A 20,481-nucleotide genomic window follows, 5' to 3' on the forward strand; every position below is an offset into this window, starting at 1 on the left:
CTTCAAGGGTCAAACCTAAAATTTTACTTTAAAATTTATCGTTAATGACACCACAACTAGCTTACATTTCTCTTACATTTAAATTAATATTTAAGTAGCTACGTCACATTTGAGTGTCAAAAAAGCGACCCGCCACACCAAACTGCTATCACTGTCCTAGAGTCAGACAGAGCTGGTGGGCCTCTACCGATTCGTAACATGGGGTGTAAGGCAGGAGACTTCTTGTGTGTTCTGCTAACGGGTAAGAGATTCTGTTACGAATCCAGCAAGCTTGCTGGTCCAGCACACGTTACTTAACTGGCTACTTTGTGACAAGCGCGATCGATTAATAAATCTTCTTCAGCATTTGTTAGGAAACTTCGAAAAATAGAGTACTTCAGCCATGGGCACCTGCTAAAATGGCCGCCAGTCAGACTGGATAGATGGACAGGGCACAGGCCGCTCGTTTCGATTATGACAGCCAGCCCTAGTGTGGGTTTTAGACGCGTCCTTATTTTCACCTAGACGAATTATGAATTAGTTGGTTTCCTTCGTATTATTTAAACATTTGACGAATATGAGAATTTCATCCGGAACTTAGTACAACTATGACAATGACTGTTAGATCAAAACAATTGGTTCGCATATGGAAACAGAATCATGTTAAACCGATAAAGGAGTATCCTCATGGGTTTCGTGGCATCATTTTCTTACTGTATCTTTATAGGTCGCTTAGCGACCCACCGAACATCCGTATCCTCCGCCTGGAGTGATAAAGGTGAGAGAAACTTGCGACACTCGCAACTGTCGATAGTTTTCTTGCCATCATCTTGTTCATGGAATTCCATGTGATAAGCAGTTTCATTCCAAAGTATCAGAAATGTCTGATTAACGTGCCTTAACTCCAACGTCCCAAGTGTTATTGCTGTTTTCATTCATTCAGTCTACTATGGCAGGGATGTAGAAAAGAATGTGCCAGTCATGAAGAGCTTAAAACACAGTGAGAAAAACAAAAGTCCACATTGTGTCATTTAAGACAGCGTGCATTACGAAGAAAGTTGTTATCGTTCTAAATGACTATTTTCCGTCCATGTGTTATGGTAGGAAAAAAATCAATCTTTTATAATAAAACTGGTTTTGTTTAAGATTCGTTTTTTACCACTCGCTAGCTTTTGTTCAGTTGGTAAACTAGCGACACATGTGAGCCGACAATATGTTGGTAGCACTGTGACCCTTACATGCTATGATGTGTAACAGACAGTAAAGCTCTGAAAGTCTCGCAAATTCTATCCTCGGCTGTATGTTGGAATAAGCTTAAGAAAATGCAGTTCACTTAAGAAAGAGGTGACTTGCGCGACGCTCGTTCGAGCCATTTTTTTGTCTTGCTTATGTATGCGGGACCCTTGCCAGGTTCGATTCGTAAAGGATGCAGATAAAATCGAAAGAAGATCGGTGCGTTTCATCACTGGTTCGTTATCAACGCCCAAGTGCATCACACGGGGATCTTTATCCAGTTCCAGTGGTAGGGGGTTCAAGAAGAATGTTTCACATTACGCAGCGGTTCACTGATAAATTCTGAGAGCGTACGTTCCAATAACGGATACCTCTATATGTAACTGTCGTGAGAACCCGAGACAATCTACCTCGCATGGAAAGTTGCTGACAGTCTTTCTCCTTGGGCACCATTCATGAAAGTGGTAACCGTAGCAACCTCAGCCACGAACCATGATATAGCTTGTGGAGTCTGGAGCTAGGTCTAAACGTCAGATCTGTAATATCTGCAATATTCTTAACTATAAACAGAGGTGTCACTGACGTGAAAAATCCTAAGCCGTTCAATTAAATACAATGAACAGTAAAAGCACTCCTCATTCGTAAAACACGGAATGAAATGACGGCGAATTTTTTTACAGAACTCCCGGAGTTTCGACCTTGTTATACAGCTCACATGGAATTGATGGCATTTCCAGCAGGATAATAAAAGCTTGTTCCCAAGAAATAAGTGGGATTCTTAGCCACATATGTAATAGCTCTCTGAAGCAGGGTATTTTCCCAGACAGACTGAAGTATGCCATTGTTAAACCACTGCATAAAAAAGGGGATACGCCTGATGTCAACAACTACCGCCCAATCTCTCTTCTGACTGCCTTATCCAGAATTCTTGAAAAAGTAAAGTATTATCGACTAGCTTCACACCTATGTAAAAATAAAGTTTCAACAAAATGTCAGTTTGGTTTCCAGAAGGGTTTTTCAATGGAAAATGCTATATATACTTTCACTAATGAAATATTAAGTGCTCTGAGTAACCGGAAGTCACACGTTGCGATTTTTTGTGATCTATCAAAGGCTTCTGATTGTGTAGATCATGGACTACTTCTAGATAAGCTCAAGTACTGTGGTATGATTGGGACAGTGCTCAAATGGTTTAAATCATACCTAACTGGAAGAGTGCAGAAAGTTGAAATAAACAGTTCACATAATGTGCTTAAAACTGGTGATTTCTCAGACTGGGGAACAATCAAGAATGGGGTGCCCCAAGGTTCGGTCTTAGGTCCTCTGCTGTTCTTAATTTTATTAATGACTTGCCATTCTATATTGACGAAGATGCAAAGCTGGTACTTTTTGCCGATGATACAAGTACAGCTATCACACCCAACAGACAAGAATTAACTGGTGAAATTGTAAACGACGTTTCTCAGGAAATCACTAAGTGGTTCTATGCAAATGGGCTCTCATTAAACTTTGACAAAACACAGTATATACAGTTCCACATTGTAAATGGAATGACACCATTAATAAATATAGACTTCGATCAGAAATCGATAGCTAAGGTAGAATATTCAAAATTTCTAGGTGTATGCATTGATGAGGGGTTGAACTGGAAAAAACACACTGAGGATCTGCTGAAACGTTGGAGTTCAGCTACTTATGCTATCAGGGTCATTGCAAATCGATATACATCTGAGTAAATTAGCTTACCACGCCTATTTTCATTCTCTGCTTTCGTATGGCATCATATTTGGGGTAACTCATCATTGAGTAAAAGAGTGTTCATTGCACAAAAGCGTGTAATCAGAATAATTGCTGGAGCTCATCCAAGATCATCCTGCAGACACTTATTTAAAGAGCTAGAGATCTTCGCTGTAGCCTCACAATGTATATATTCACTTATGAAATTTATTAACAATCCGAACAAGTTCAAAAATAATAGCAGGTTAAATCTAACTTTGGCTCAGAAGGGGGTAAATTATGCTGCCACAAAAGCCTTTGGTCACTTACCTAATAGCATCAAAAGTCTGACAAATAGCCATATAGCGTTTAAAAGGAAATTAAAAGAATTTCTTAATGACAACTCCTTCTACTCATTAGATGAATTTTTGGATATAGTAAGGGGGTAATTTCCCCAACCACAAAAAAATTGTCATATAATAGTTTGTGCAATGTAATATCTTGTATAGACACCTTTTATTAACCTGACACGTTCCACATCATTACGAAGTGTCGTATTCATGATCAATGGAACAAGTACTAATCTAATCCAGTCTAAGTCCTCTTCAAAAAGATAAGTTTAGATAGACTAATCAAACGCAATTCTTTCGGGCTGTTAATGACTGCGGACTCTCGTGGGCGTAACAAGCGAACCGAAATCAGTCGGCTTATTTAAGTCGAACGCGGTAGAGCAAGGAACGCTGAAGCCGTCTCCCAGTGAAAGCTCAGCGATTTGAATCTAACGGCAACAAACACTCGGGAAGGCAAGCAAAGGATGGGCACCGGGAAAGCTAATTAGCCTAGACGGTGAACGAGAAGAGAAGAAGAAACAGACGGTAACGATAATGAGAAGTGAAAGTGAGCCTAGCAAGTTGTTTACGAGGAAATGGGACATCGGCATTCCAAGGTAACGTCATATTCTGTTTTATCTTATTGTGAAAAAGCAGATACTTTCCTGCATAGCTTCAAAGTAATCTACGTCAGCATTAAGAACATGAGATACACAATCGAAGCACTAAGTCTTGGCTCCTAACCCTAAACAATTTAATGAATGCAATATTAGTGGAGTTCGGTTTCGTTTTATTGAGACAGGGACCTGATGTTGCTATGACTTCCACTAACGCGGGCTTAAACAATCAGAAACTAGCACTCTTGTGTGTGGTCTTTAGTGTAGTAGGTCTCTAGGTATGTGCCAACGGCAGCCACGATTTGCTGTCTCCCGTGAGGCGCTGCAAGTATAAAATGAGCGGAGAAAGTAGTGACAAAATCTATGGCAACTTCGAATTGTATACCGATGTAAGCAAGAAACAAATGAGGAAAATACTTAGTAGCATAGTAAACGATTTTTTTAGATGTCCAACAAAACAAATTCTTAACATATGTGTAATTTTCGGGCAATTGACGATGTTCTCGGTCAGAATTGCGAAACATGTATGGTGTCACCTGATCTGTGTCGACCTGAGTCGAAACAAGGCCCCGGGAGTAGACAACATTCCATTAGAACTACTGACAGCCTTGGGAGAGCCAGTCCCGACAAAACTCTACCAACTGGTGAGCAAGATGTATGAGACAAGCGAAATACCCTCAGACTTCAAGAAGAATATAATAATTCCAATCCCAAAGAAAGCAGGTGTTGACATGTGTGAAAATTACCGAACTATCAGTTTAATAAGTCACAGCTGCAAAATACTAACACAAATTTTTTACCGACGAATGGAAAGACTGGTAGAAGCCGACCTCGGAGAAGATCAGTTAGGATTCCATAGAAATATTGGAACACGTGAGGCAATACTGACCTTACGACTTATCTTAGAAGAAAGATTAAGGAAAGGCAAACCTACGTTTATAGCATTTGTAGACATAGACAAAGCTTTTGACAATGTTGACTGGAATACTCTCTTTCAAATTCTAAAGGTGGCAGGGATAAAATACAGGGAGCGAAAGGCTATTTACAATTTGTACAGAAACCAGATGGCAGTTATAAGACTCGAGGGACATGAAAGGGAAGCAGTGGTTGGGAAGGGAGTGAGACAGGGTTGTAGCCTATCCCCGATGCTATTTAATGTGTATATTGAGCAAGCAGTGAAGGAAACAAAAGAAAAGTTTGGAGTAGGTATTAAAATCCATGGAGAAGAAATAAAAACTTTGAGGTTTGCCGATGACACTATAATTCTGTTAGAGACTGCAAAGGACTTGGAAGAGCAATTGAACGGAATGGGCAGTGTCTTGAAAGGAGGGTATAAGATGAACATCAACAAAAACAAAAAGAGGATAATGGAATGTAGTCTAATTAAGTCGGATGATGCTGAGGGAATTAGATTAGGAAATGAGACACTTAAAGTAGTAAAGGAGTTTTGCTATTTTGGGAGCAAATTAACTGATGATAGTAGAAGTAGAGAAGATATAAAATATAGACGCAATGGCAAGGAAAACGTTTCTGAAGAAGAGAAGTTTGTTAACATCGAGTATATATTTGTCAGAAAGTCGTTTCTGAAAGTATTGGTATGGAGTGTAGCCATGTATGGAAGTGACACATGGACGATAAATAGTTTGGACAAGAAGAGAATAGAAGCTTTCGAAATGTGATGCTACAGAAGAATGCTGAAGATTAGATGGGTAGATCACATAACTAATGAGAAGGTACTGAATAGAATTGGGGAGAAGAGGAATTTGTGACACAACTTGACAAGAAGAAGGGACCGGTTGGTAGGACGTGTTCTGAGCATCAAGGGATCACAAATTCAGCATTGGAGGGTAGCGTGGAGGGTAAAAATCGTAGAGGGAGACCAAGAGATGAATACACTAAGCAGTTTCAGAAGGATGTAGGATGCAGTAAGTACTGGGAGATGCAGAACCTTGCACAGGATAGAGTAGCATGGAGAGCTGCATCAAACCAGTCTCAGGACTGAAGACCACATCAACATGATGTCACAGGTACACATTTTACAGTCACATTGCTCTTATCTGAATTTATCACATTGTGCGATAACCTAGAATAATTTCGCCGCACAAATAATAAAGAACTTTCTGTTACTCCATGACATCGAGGCTTACATGCATATTAGACACTCTCTGCCATAGATTGCGTAACGTCTTCTGAAGTACAAAAATTCATAGTGCTTCTGCTGTCCGCGCGTTGTACTTGGCCTATAACTTTATTACGACAGTGTCATACACCGTAACGTAGGGTATTACAGACCACGAACCATGGAAGTGCCAGATCCTGTTGTTCTAACCCTTAGGCTAAGGTACTCGTCACAGTGCAAGAGACGTAATAACGTAGGTAGATATAGACAAATGTACGATGGAAATGTGAATCCATGGTATGGCCCAAGAAGTATGCTGCAATCAAGCATCTATACTATTCCTTAAAGAAAAATATGGTTCCAAAGAACAGGGTGCTGAGAAGGATATATATTAGCCCTACGCTGTATCAGCGAATACTTTACCCTCCTGCTGGTCAGCACGGCACACCACGATGCGCTCAGCGACTGGAGTCATGGACGGCAACAATCTGTTATTAATGGCGCGTGTCCGAAAAAATGCAAGTACATTGGAATGCAGGTTCTTCCCTATGAACCTCTGAAACCCTGGTGGATTCCAGTGTGCAGGTGAACCTGTTTTCTGGTCTGCCAAACCAATTTGACCATGTGCCACGACTATGCATGGTAGACAGCCGATTCAAAACAAATAAGTACACCCATGCATCACTCGTTGTGTGCCTCATGTTAGAAGCAGTACCTCTGATGGTTCAGATTGTAAATGGTACAGCCTGTAAGTGACACTAGCAAAGGGCACAAGTTTCCCCATTTAGATAAAGACCTGGTTTTCTTTACTGGTGAGTGTCTTCTTCTCTTTCCGTCAGCCTTCCTCGCCAGCTCGGCAGCCTAGCACATTTACATCTTAGACTACTCCCACATTAGCACAAGCTAATAACGAGCTGGAGCTCGGCACTCGAAGCTGGGAGACCGCTCCCCTGCTCTGAATAAATAGGTTTGACCAATCAGCGACTTCAAACATTAATTGGGAGAAAAGGAAAAAAGATTCATCTTCGCGGCCTCTTTCCGACACGTTTACGCCATGGCTCAAATGGCTCTGAGCACTATGGGACTCAACTGCTGTGGTCATCAGTCCCCTAGAACTTAGAACTACTTAAACTTAACTAACCTAAGGACATCACACACATCCATGCCCGAGGCAGGATTCGAACCTGCGACCGTAGCAGTCGCACGGTTCCGGACTGCGCGCCTAGAACCGCGAGACCACCGCGGCCGGCTTTACGCCATGTCCTTTGCTAAAAGCATGACCTGGATGGAACCACAGCCCTCCATAAAAAGATCGTTATCTTGCCTGTTGCGTCCATTTCGAACATACCAAAGAACGGCCAAAACTTCCTAAAAGCCTCGTGCCTTCAAAAATATTTTCTGCAGAAAAAACGCTCCCCTCGGCCCTCATCTGCCGTACGCTTTTACTGCAGTCATGTAAATCGGCACCCTCTTCCTTTGAATGCAGGTAAAGCTTACCGCTATTCCTTCACTAGATCAGACAAGCAAGAGCGTTAACTAATGCCAATCGTTTCATCATATGAATGAAGTCAGATCGTATCCAGGTATAGCAACCAAGTAATAAAGATCATCTACCCTTAGAACATTATGCAGCATAACACTGCATCAGAAGTGTTAATGCCCTGCAATATCTCAAGGTGAGACCCCAAAAGTGTAGAGTATCGCCCTTCTGAAGCCATTGGATCCATATTCTCATGGCAGCCGTGTGTTCCCGACTAACGTGACCAACAGTAACATGGAACGACAAACTGCAGTCACGATTGGCCACTATCCTGCTGCTTTAAAATTCGTACACACGGTTGTAAATGTTTCTCCTCCTTAGACGAGCCATACCACGATGTTCTCACAAATAAACCATGTTCCGAAAGAGAGGCCCGCTGTATTATTTTTCGTAAATTGTCGCTAATAGGAGTTCCACCAACCTACCGTTGCTTGCCTACACTTATTTTACTTTGTGACGAGGCTGTATAATTGATGCGTGCAGCAGTCCACCTCATAACGACAACTACTTTCGGTATTAGGTGAGTTTCTTCCTGCGATATTTTTGTTTGACGTCAAGTGTATTTAGTGAACACAACAGGCACCTCCATGATCAGTCATAAAGACACCCTACCAGTTGTAAGAACAACCCTCCCCCCCCCCCCCCCCCACTCGTACTAAATCAGAAATGTCTCACTTCAACCGGTGAGTCTGCGGATGGTGGTATAAGGGGTGTATAGTGTAACTGGACACACTTAGCCACTCAATGTTTGCGATAATTAAGCCAGTCTGCCTTTGAACTGACTTCGTGAGACGCCATGTAGGAATTTTTCCCACCTGTTATGTGGAAATGTTCTCGTGGCTTTATGTTCCCTTGCAGAGCCATAGCAGCGCCGTCAGATTCCTTAGTGTAATATGTTTTACATAATGAAGCGGGAAGAAGCTTTTTGAGCAAATAATTTTTACACGGAATGCTATTATAGTGCGTTTGTTTAAGAAACGCCGAAGAATGAATTTGTTCACACTAATTATGAGCTAACCATTAACGTTATGAGGACATGGTGTACCGCATGACTAGATCGAAAGACGTCCTATCGAGTCTGTTGACTATGGCTCACAGTCTGTAAGCTGAATGTACAATCGGTATAGTTTGTATAAGATAATGCCAAAGTTATTCATTTATTTATTAATATCAATGTTGCCGGCATTGTAAAATTTGCGAGGGATAGTATTTATGACCCGTAGACTGCTCCTGTTTTCTGAGTGGCAATAGGCAACTTTTGTTAGCAAATATTTATTAATAAGTATTACTTGATTTGCGCAGAATAAAGGTACTTTCCCTATTTATTTCTTTGCTGAAGTCACGAGTGATTTCTGCGTCGGTACCTCGACCCACTGGCTCTGAAAGCGCCAGATGGCCAACCAGCAAGGAAACCTACCGCTCGCTCCTTACCCCGTACGTACTACAGCGCTGATACATTCGCGTTACATATGTGAAATAACAAAACTGGCAATAAAGTAAAATGTTCTCTCGTCTGCAAATAAAGGGTACCTTACACACTTTACCCTTAGGCTACAATGATGCCACTGTAGAACTGCTCTAACGAATACAGTGGAGAGGGAGTTGCTCTCTGGATAGATAACTTGCTTGTAGTAAACCCTGAGCTGCCGTCGGTTTGGTCTCAGAGACATACGTACCGTTCAGTTCGTGACGCTTTGTCCCTCGCAGATGTGCCGCCTATTAGCTGAAAACCATATTATTTGAATACTTGATTACTTTACTGTTTGGTTATGCTGCAATGATCTTGAATAATAAAATGCAATGTCTTAAATTGATATTTATTCTAGGCAGCCAAATGTACTATCCTTCTGAATTGAAAAATTCAAACAAAACGCTCATTACTTTAACTAACACTACTACAGTCGCAAATATCATACTAAAATTATTGTGATCTGACATAGTTTCAGAGCGGTTACTATCCATCTCACACATCAACTAACGTAGTGACATCTGAAATGAGAGTATTGAGAGGCACCCACATGCCTTGCTCATACTTTGGCGTCAAGCAGTCAGGCCTGCAAGATAAGTGGTCTGCCAAGCGAGTGGATTCATTCTTATTTATCGTGTAACATGAGCTCTAGTGCTTACAATTGAGTTACAAATTATTCTCCTGTTTGAATATTACGCAACGGAAACGGATACGGACATCTGACTATTAGTAATTTACACAACTCTGACTGTTCACTGCGCACTGGAAATACATTTTCTTTCTTATTTAACGGCTTTGATCAACACGTGACCATCGCACTGAATATGAATGGCGCACACATTATAAATTCTGGATATCATGACAACATACTATTCGAAGGAAAAGGCCACCAATCTTTCTCTTTTCACTATCTTTTTCAGTCCGATAAATTCTATAACCTAAACACACCAGTACATTTTCTACAACAATCGCTCATGAGAAACTCCGCCCAGAGGGCATGGCTTTACATTGGTCTCGTAATTACCTAACACTACAGTGCACTTTCTGGATAGGATGGTGGACCTTTTGCTATATCTCACACTTCGACTCTCACAACCATCATCACGAAACTTTCCTCCAGACAAAAAGGAACATGCATAACCCACTGCCTCTGAACCTATCTTGCTACTCTCCCATGCAAACCACACATACTTAAATTACATGAAATACACCAGACTGGCAAAATGGAATACAACACAAGGAATAGTCACAACGTTATAATCACATCGCTTTCAGTTTTCCCACTTCAATTAGTATTCATCCCAGTTTCACACGACACTGCCACACTTCGTAACCTCCCTTTCCTACTACGAACTCTGGAGGATATATGCACGTCTTCCTGTGCAGTGCAAGCCAAGTGGCGTTGCTGGATAGACGGCTGACTCACCTTGCTTATCTCTGAGTGTTATAGTTTGAATCAAGCGTCACACGGAAACATAACACGCAAAGTAATATTAAGAACATATTCATCACACACGCGAGTCCTCAACTGATACCATGGACGAGTACTTCTCTTTATCCTTTGTCTCATTCACAGATTTAGACTCACACAGTACTAACCACGTGGAAGTACTCGTCTCTAATTTCAAGTCCTGCGCACGCCATTTCTTAAATATTTCCAATTTATAGTACACATGCTAGTAATTCAACTCAACTTAAGCACTCGGAAGTATTTCAACTTATTGCTACACGTGATTTCACTGTGACCCACTTCCGAAGATTACTACGATACCCTTAATATTACCTGCCTGACATTTAATTCTCTCCACAAAAGTTCCTGAAATAGAGAAATTATTATTCCAAACTACTCTTAAGTATTTCACATGCATACCATTGTATCCACTCTTTTGTACGGAGCACATCTAAGACAGGTCTTACCAACACTAGATCCAGCGGCAGAGTGCTGAAAACATGGCCGTTCTTCAGGTCAGCTCGTACCTCCGTCAAGGTGGGGGCGCACTATGTTACCGTATTGGTCAGCCACATTTCAGACGCTCCAAGCTCAGGTAAATTTCATCTCTTTGGTCCCACCAAAGGTGACCTTAGGACCGTCTCAAAGATGATCATATATTGCACATTCGCTATCTGTGGTTAGCAGACAACCATACATTCATTCATTTCACAGATCTCACCAAATTGGGTGTAGGGATTTATTTTGTAGGAGTGCACATGTGATCAATTAAATAAATAGTCATTCTTTCCTACACTGGTATCTGGATTCGGTGTATTAAGTGAAATTGGGTTATTACTACAAAAAATACGTCGTTCTGACAAGAATAACGAAGAATGTTGTACCTATTTTCAATGTCGGGCGGTACTGTACCCTTTCAGTATAATCACAAGTTCATCAAAAGATGACACATAATGCGTCCCAGCACAACCTTCAGATTAGCGCAATAAATTTAAGTATTAGATTCTCAACAACCCTTCTGCCATCCTGTGCTGTTACTTGCTCGTCAATAGACCAGCAATTTGTGAACAGGTTGAACTGTATTCCCAGATGTATGGCTTGGAAACTAGCACCTACTAACCCACATGCTGAGCTCACGTGCTTAAACATCAGATTAATTTCATTCTACAATAACAATCTGACCTTGTCTGCATGATTACAAGGAAGTAGATTAGGAGTGTTGATAAACTGAGGACAGAACGAGATAACAAATCTCTGCTGAAACAGTAGTTGACTACAGACTATTATAAACAGGTGTTATACGAAAAAGAGAAGACAACAACTATATTAATAAAGGAATAATACAATATTTTAAAAAAGCGCACTGAAATCGGTGGCAAAAGTGCTTGGCTGCAAGATTGGCTTAGTAGACACGCAGACAATGCTGGGTCAGTGAAGAAAAACTGTACATTAATTATTAAAGGACTTTTACACAAGGGAGAAATAAAGAAAACGTAATTAGGGCGAGCGAGTGAGATACGATGCAATGGTACCACACGGCAATTACGAGTGGCTGTTGTAATTTCCGATGGTCAGATCGTCGCACCAAGTGGGTAACAAGACCATGGATTTATTCTCCGGCTAACCTGTAGCATCACATCGACCTCCTGGTGCCTGCTGCTTTCAGTCAAACTATCTCCACTTGACAACTAAATGGTAGGACGCTGCGGTCTGGAGTCTGTCTACACCAACCACGGAAGCCTATGTAGACTGCAGAAGGACTCGGTTCCGAAGGAGGCAGAGTTCTTGCTGTGAGAGTTGTTTAACACCTCGGATTTCAGATAAAATGGCCGACAACCCAGAAATCCCAACTTTTCTTAGCCAGTCTAACAGTTCCCATCTGCATACTTTTGGAGAAGCTACAGAATTAAATTAGGTCGGCTAACACTGACCTGCCCAATGGTCGGGATGTCTTCCCTGAAGCCCTTAATGTATCCATGGGCGAAGGATAGTTGAAGCTAGGAATAAAGCGTTCCCTTGCAGCGAAAATGTCACCTTGGCGCAAGTTACCAGCTTTAAAATTTTCAGCAACCACGAACCGCAAAATACATGGATCATAACCGTGTAGAGTGGCATCATCACTCTCTATCCGACATCTTTCGTCCGCTCTCGAAGCACACACAAAATCGTAAGAAATTTACACGTAATATTAAATTCTTTATACTCATACATCTTTGAGAGCCTCAAAGGCTTGTCTGGCTGTAATCCAGATGTGGCGGTAACGGTTTGCCACTGCTGAGAATGGGGCATCACAACTTGCTTCATAAAACTCTGTCTGAAAGTAATCAAAAACAGAACTAACGCAGGGCTATTCGTAAGTATGCCGGAGTTGCAGAAGAAGACTCCAGCAAAATTACAAGACATACAGAAAAATGAAACGTATCAGTGGATGGAACACCTCTCCCAATTCCAGTTCGTGATAGTATCAGTGCCACAGTTGCACTATTGGGTAGGCGTGTCAGAACATTTACTCAAATCATTTGCTCCGTATTACCACTTCGAATTAGTTCGCCCTAGAGGATAGACACCTAAATGAACAGATTTCCAAAGCAGACTGTAGACGCAATTCGTCTCCGCAACTTTAATGAACTGCAGTCTGATATTTGGGACGTCACATATAGTGCCCATAATGAGCAGCTGTAATGTACTTGAAGAGACGCTCCATCCGCTGATGTGTATCTCTCTCCTGTACGTATTGTAATTTTCGTGCAGTCGTCTTCTGAAATCCTGGAGTTACTTACGAATAACGCTGCACAGGAATTAGGATTATGAGATTTATCCCTTGACCCACATCTGTGACCGTTGACTGTTTTGTTTAATGTTTGTTACTGACGTAATTCATTCAGGCTCTCAAACTAAGGCGGATACCACCCTCTCGTCACAAGCTCCAACAGCTCTTTGCACAAAGACGACCGACCATCATTCCACTACGCTCCGCTGCGGATGACGCAGGTGCACAACTACCTGTGGGAATGGCTACTTACCGCCTTTTAACTGTAGCTCTAGTCGTGTCCCTTACCACTAAGGATCGCGACCAAATTTCACTTTATTTGCAATAAAAAGATCAAATTCCACAAAATTCTCGGCATGTTGTGAGGAGAACAATTACAAACGTCCTTGGCCCATCAGTTACGTGTTCATCAAGCTACCCTTTCTGGCCACCCCAATTTCAGTATCTTACCTACATAATTATGTTCTCCACACCTATCTTATCCTCGCTCAATCGTTTATTTTTCTGCCACTCCTAGTAATTTCCAACATCTGTCCCACTAACGCTCACCTAGCAACCATCCTGTTTTGGTTTATCTTCATATCACAAGGCAATGCTCCCTAGCACAAGGCAGAGATGGTAATACACTGAGGTGACAAAAGTCATGTGATACCACCTAATATCGTGTTGAACCCCCATTTCCCCGGTGTAGTGCTGCAGCTCGACTCAACATGGACTCAAAAGTCGTTGGAAGTCCACTTAGAAAACTATTGAACCGTGCTACCTCTATAAACGCCCGTAATTGCAAAAGTGTTGCTGCTGCACGATCTTGTGCGGGAACTGACCTATCGATTATGTCCCATAAATGTTGGAATTCATTTCGAGCGATACGGGTGGCCAAATCATTCGATCGAATTGTCCAAAATGTACTGACATGGCGCGTTGTCATCCATAAAATTCCAAAGTTGTTTGGGAACATCAAGTCCATGCATGGCTGCAAATAGTCTCCAAGTAGACGAACATAAACATTTTCTGTCAACCATCGGTTCATTCCGACCAGAGGATTCACTCCATTCCATGCAAACACAGTCCATACCATTACGAAGACATCACCAGCTTGCACAGTGTCTTGTTGGCATCGTGAGGTCTGAGCCACATTCGAACCCTATCGTCACCTCTTACCAACTGAAATCGGGACTCATCCGACCAGACCCCCGCTTTACAGTCGGCTAGGACCCAACCGATATGGTCATGAACCCAACACCGGCGTTGGAAGCGATGTCGTGCTGTTATCAAAGGCACTCACGTCAGTCGTCTGCTGCTATAGCCCATTAAAGCCATATTTCACACCATTGTTCTAATGGATACGTTCGTGGCACGTTCCACGTTGATTTCTGAGGTTATTTCACGCGGTGTTGCTTGTCTGTCAGCGCTGCTCTCGATAGTTAAGTGAAGGCCGTCACCCACTTCGTTGTTCGTGGTGAGAGATAAGGCCTGAAATTTGGTATTCTCGACGCACTCTTGACACTGCGGATCTCGGAAGATCGAATTCTCTGACGATTTCCGAAATGGAATTTCCCAAGCATCTAGCTCGATCTATCATTCGGCATTCAGAGTCTGTTAATTCCCATCGTGCGGAAATTATCACGTGGGAAACCATTTCATATGAATCACCTGAATACGTATGACAGCCCCGCCATTGCACTGCCCTTTTATACCTTGCGTATGCGATACTACCACCATCTGTATGAGTGCATATCGCTATCCTGTGACTTTTGTTACCTCAGTGTATACGCCGATTCTGAACTTTCTGTTTCTGCCCCATTGATTTTGCCAAAGGTAATTCCGGCGATTGGTAATCTTCTGTTTGTTTCTTCTGCTGTCCGCCCAGTCATTGTTATCAACTACCCAAAATAGAAAAGCTTATCAGTTGCTTCAACGACCGCGTTGTTTATTTCTTATGTTTTCTTTTCGGTGTATTCATTCTTATTTTCGGACCTACTTTCATTCATAATCACCCTATTACGTTCTTCCATTCGTTGGTGACGTTTTTCTGTGCTACAATCAAACAGCACAGCGTCATCTGCCAAACGAACGTGTCTGAGATGTTGTTGTTGTGGTCTTTATCCCGGAGACTGGTTTGATGCAGCTCTCCAGGCAACCTCTCCTGTGCAGGTCTCTTTATCACAGAACAAAAACTGCAGCTCAAATCCTTCTGAATCTGCTTAGTCTATTCATCTCTTGGTCTCCATCTACAATTTTTACTCCCTAAACTTGCCTCAAACACAAAATTCGTGATCCCTGATGTCTCAGAACGTGTCCTATGAACCGATCCCTTCTTCTAGTCAGGTTGTGCCTTTCGCTTCCTGCATTTCACCCGTGATACCTACAGAATTTCAAAGAGAATATTCTAGTCAAAATTCAAAGGCTTTCTCTACATCTACAAATTCTACAAATGTAAGTGTGCCTTTCTTTAACCTATCTCCTAAGATAAGTCGTAGGGTCAGTACGCTTCACTTGTTCCGAGATTTCTCCGGAATCCAAATTGACCTTCCCCGAGGTCGTCTTCACCAGTATTTCCATTTTTCTGTAAGGAATTGGAGTTAATATTTTGCAGTTCGCTTCTACCAGTTTTTCTTTTCTTCTGTAAAGGATTCGTGTTAATATTTTACAACCGTGACTTACTAAACTGACATTTCGGTAATATTCACACCTGCCTGCACCTTTCTCTGTAGAATTGGAATTAGTACTTTCTTCTTCAAATCTGAGGGTATTTCTCCTGTCTCATGCATCTTGCACAGCAATATGAGCTTCGTGTCCATCTTAACTACGATAATGCGTTCGCTATGCTGTTCATAGTACCTTACCCAAAATCCTACATTGGTGTCGAAAATTAAAGCAGAAAACAGAAGGTTTTGCAAGGTTGCGTTTAGTTTTCCACAAAATAGTATAAACACGTGATAGCAAAGCAGAAACAACGTAAAAAATACAGAACGTAAACAACTGCGACATGCATAACGGTAGACAAAAATGATCTTTTTTTCCAAGTTAACAGATCTGCACACACATTCCGATAACTGGTTGATGAACGCAGTATGGGGTGTAACCACCTCTGGCAACAATACAGGTGTGACAACGACAGGGCATATTGTGAATGATGTCGTCATTTTCATTTTAAGGCAACATCGCCCACTCTTCCTGCAGAGCTGCTCGCAAGTCTTGGAGAATGGTTGGTGGATGCTGACATGAAGACATCCTCTATGGAATTCAAATAGGGAGAGCGACCAGCTCATGTCATGCGTGCAGTATTTTCTGTTTCCAAGAAATCATCAACGACCTTTGTTCTATGAGGTCGAGCATTATCATCCATCAGTACGAAGTCTGCGTCCACAGCACTTCTCAACAACCGCACATGATGTCCCAAGATCTCGTCACGATACCTGACAGCAGTTAAAACTTGACGATTTACCCGTGCAGTTTCATGACGACGTGTTCAAGTGGTCGACGTAATCCCTGCCCAGGCCATGAGGGATACTCCCCGATATCGGTCTCATTCCACAATGCTTGGGTTCCGAAATCGCGTTCCACGTTCCCTCCAGATGCGAATCCGTCGAGAATCACTCTCTAGACCAATCGGGAGTCATCTATGAAAAGAACTTCGGCCCACTGTTCGATGGTTCAGGTGGGCGTGTTGACGACTCCACTCAAGACGTTCTCCTCTGTGACGATGCGTCAGAGGTACACACACAGCAAGTCTCCGATAATAAAGGCCACACTGTCGAAGCCTTCCGTACAGTGTTTGCCTCGATTCAACATGTCCAGTGGATACTGCGAGGTCAGATGCCAGTTGCCACGCAGTACTAAGGCGGTACCGTCGTAACCTTACAGCCAAATAACCGCCTTGTCTTTCTGATGTCACATATGGTCAACCTTGCCCTGGTCTCCGGGATACAATTTCAGTCTCTCTAAACTGTTGCCTCCTCCAAGAAACGACAGAACGATTTACATTAAGCCGTCGGGCCACATTAATTTGCGACTGTCTTGCTTCCATTCTTCCTAAGACTATCCATAGAAGAGAATCTCGTAGGCACCATCATTGTGCCATAATGCACCGTCTGTGACAGTGTACACAGCGATTGTGGACGTGGGACTACACTGCAAACACTACCTCGTGTGATAGGTGCCGTGACGTCATCGATAGCTTGGGTGCCTGCCTACCAGAATGCCGTCTTCCGCACAGAAAACGATCGTACGAACAACAGTTGACAGTTTGTATGATTATTTCGAGACTTAGATACATGACGGGGAAATAGCGGTTTGTTGCTTTAATTTTGGACACCAGTGTATTTTCTTATCCATTATTAAAACTACTTCTGCATTAACCCTATTTGATTTTGTATTTATACCTCTGTATTCTCCTGACCATAAGTCTTCCTCCTGCCTCCGAACTTCACGAATTCCCACCATCTCTAATCTTAACCTATCCATTTCCCTTTTTAAATTTTTTAACCTACTTGCGCAATTATGGGGTCTAACAGTCCACACCAATGGAGAGACGTCTACAGACGTTAAAGTAACATCTGGCGTGCCACAGGGGAGTGTTATGGGACCATTGCTTTTCACAATATACACTCCTGGAAACGGAAAAAAGAACACATTGACACCGGTGTGTCAGACCCACCATACTTGCTCCGGACACTGCGAGAGGGCTGTACAAGCAATGATCACACGCACGGCACAGCGGACACACCAGGAACCGCGGTGTTGGCCGTCGAATGGCGCTAGCTGCGCAGCAATTGTGCACCGCCGCCGTCAGTGTCAGCCAGTTTGCCGTGGCATACGGAGCTCCATCGCAGTCTTTAACACTGGTAGCATGCCGCGACAGCGTGGACGTGAACCGTATGTGCAGTTGACTGACTTTGAGCGAGGGCGTATAGTGGGCATGCGGGAGGCCGGGTGGACGTACCGCCGAATTGCTCAACACGTGGGGCGTGAGGTCTCCACAGTACATCGATGTTGTCGCCAGTGGTCGGCGGAAGGTGCACGTGCCCGTCGACCTGGGACCGGACCGCAGCGACGCACGGATGCACGCCAAGACCGTAGGATCCTACGCAGTGCCGTAGGGGACCGCACCGCCACTTCCCAGCAAATTAGGGACACTGTTGCTCCTGGGGTATCGGCGAGGACCATTCGCAACCGTCTCCATGAAGCTGGGCTACGGTCCCGCACACCGTTAGGCCGTCTTCCGCTCACGCCCCAACATCGTGCAGCCCGCCTCCAGTGGTGTCGCGACAGGCGTGAATGGAGGGACGAATGGAGACGTGTCGTCTTCAGCGATGAGAGTCGCTTCTGCCTTGGTGCCAATGATGGTCGTATGCGTGTTTGGCGCCGTGCAGGTGAGCGCCACAATCAGGACTGCATACGACCGAGGCACACAGGGCCAACACCCGGCATCATGGTGTGGGGAGCGATCTCCTACACTGGCCGTACACCACTGGTGATCGTCGAGGGGACACTGAATAGTGCACGGTACATCCAAACCGTCATCGAACCCATCGTTCCATCATTCCTAGACCGGCAAGGGAACTTGCTGTTCCAACAGGACAATGCACGCCCGCATGTATCCCGTGCCACCCAACGTGCTCTAGATGGTGTAAGTCAACTACCCTGGCCAGCAAGATCTCCGGATCTGTCCCACATTGAGCATGTTTGGGACTGGATGAAGCGTCGTCTCACGCGGTCTGCACGTTCAGCACGAACGCTGGTCCAACTGAGGCGCCAGGTGGAAATGGCATGGCAAGCCGTTCCACAGGACTACATCCAGCATCTCAACGATCGTCTCCATGGGAGAATAGCAGCCTGCATTGCTGCGAAAGGTGGATATACACTGTACTAGTGCCGACATTGTGCATGCTCTGTTGCCTGTGTCTATGTGCCTGTGGTTCTGTCAGTGTGATCATGTGATGTATCTGACCCCAGGAATGTGTCAATAAAGTTTCCCCTTCCTGGGACAATGAATTCACGGTGTTCTTATTTCAATTTCCAGGAGTGTATATAAATGACCTAGTAGATAGTGTCGGAAGTTCCATGCGGCTTTTCGCGGATGATGCTGTAATATACAGAGAAGTTGCAGCATTAGAAAATTGTAGCGAAATGCAGGAAGATCTGCAGCGGATAGGCACTTGGTGCAGGGAGTGGCAACTGACCCTTAACATAGACAAATGTAATGTATTGCGAATACATAGAAAGAAGGATCCTTTATTGTATGATTATATGATAGCGGAACAAACACTGGTAGCAGTTACTTCTGTAAAATATCTGGGAGTATGCGTGCGGAACGATTTGAAGTGGAATGATCATATAAAATTAATTGTAGGTAAGGCGGGTACCAGGTTGAGATTCATTGGGAGAGTGCTTAGAAAATGTAGTCCATCAATAAAGGAGGTGGCTTACAAAACACTCGTTCCACCTATACTTGAGTATTGCTCATCAGTGTGGGATCCGTACCAGATCGGTCTGACGGAGGAGATAGAGAAGATCCGAAGAAGAGCGGCGCGTTTCGTCACAGGGTTATTTGGTAACCGTGATAGCGTTACGGAGATGTTTAATAAACTCAAGTGGCAGACTCTGCAAGAGAGGCGCTCTGCATCGCGGTGTAGCTTGCTCGCCAGGTTTCGTGAGGGTGCGTTTCTGGATGAGGTAACGAATATATTGCTTCCCCCTACTTATACCTCCCGAGGAGATCACGAATGTAAAATTAGAGAGATTAGAGCGCGCACGGAGGCTTTCAGACAGTCGTTCTTCCCGCGAACGCCGGCCGAAGTGGCCGTGCGGTTAAAGGCGCTGCAGTCTGGAACCGCAAGACCGCTACGGTCGCAGGTTCGAATCCTGCCTCGGGCATGGATGTTTGTGATGTCCTTAGGTTAGTTAGGTTTAACTAGTTCTAAGTTCTAGGGGACTAATGACCTCAGCAGTTGAGTCCCATAGTGCTCAGAGCCATTTGAGCCATTTCTTCCCGCGAACCATACGCGACTGGAACAGGAAAGGGAGGTAATGACAGTGGCACGTAAAGTGCCCTCCGCCACACACCGTTCGGTGGCTTGCGGAGTATCAATGTAGATGTAGATGTAGACACTCAGGTCTGTAGACTGCCAGTTATGTTCTCCTGATAACGACATCCTCCAGAGTAGTCGCCGCCCGGAGGTTCGAATGGGCGACTATTTTACCTCCGGAATATTTTAACCTAATGGATGCCATTATCATTTAACCATACAGTAGAGC

This window comes from Schistocerca piceifrons, chromosome 5 (assembly GCF_021461385.2).
Source record: "Schistocerca piceifrons isolate TAMUIC-IGC-003096 chromosome 5, iqSchPice1.1, whole genome shotgun sequence".
Lineage (NCBI taxonomy): Eukaryota > Metazoa > Arthropoda > Insecta > Orthoptera > Acrididae > Schistocerca > Schistocerca piceifrons.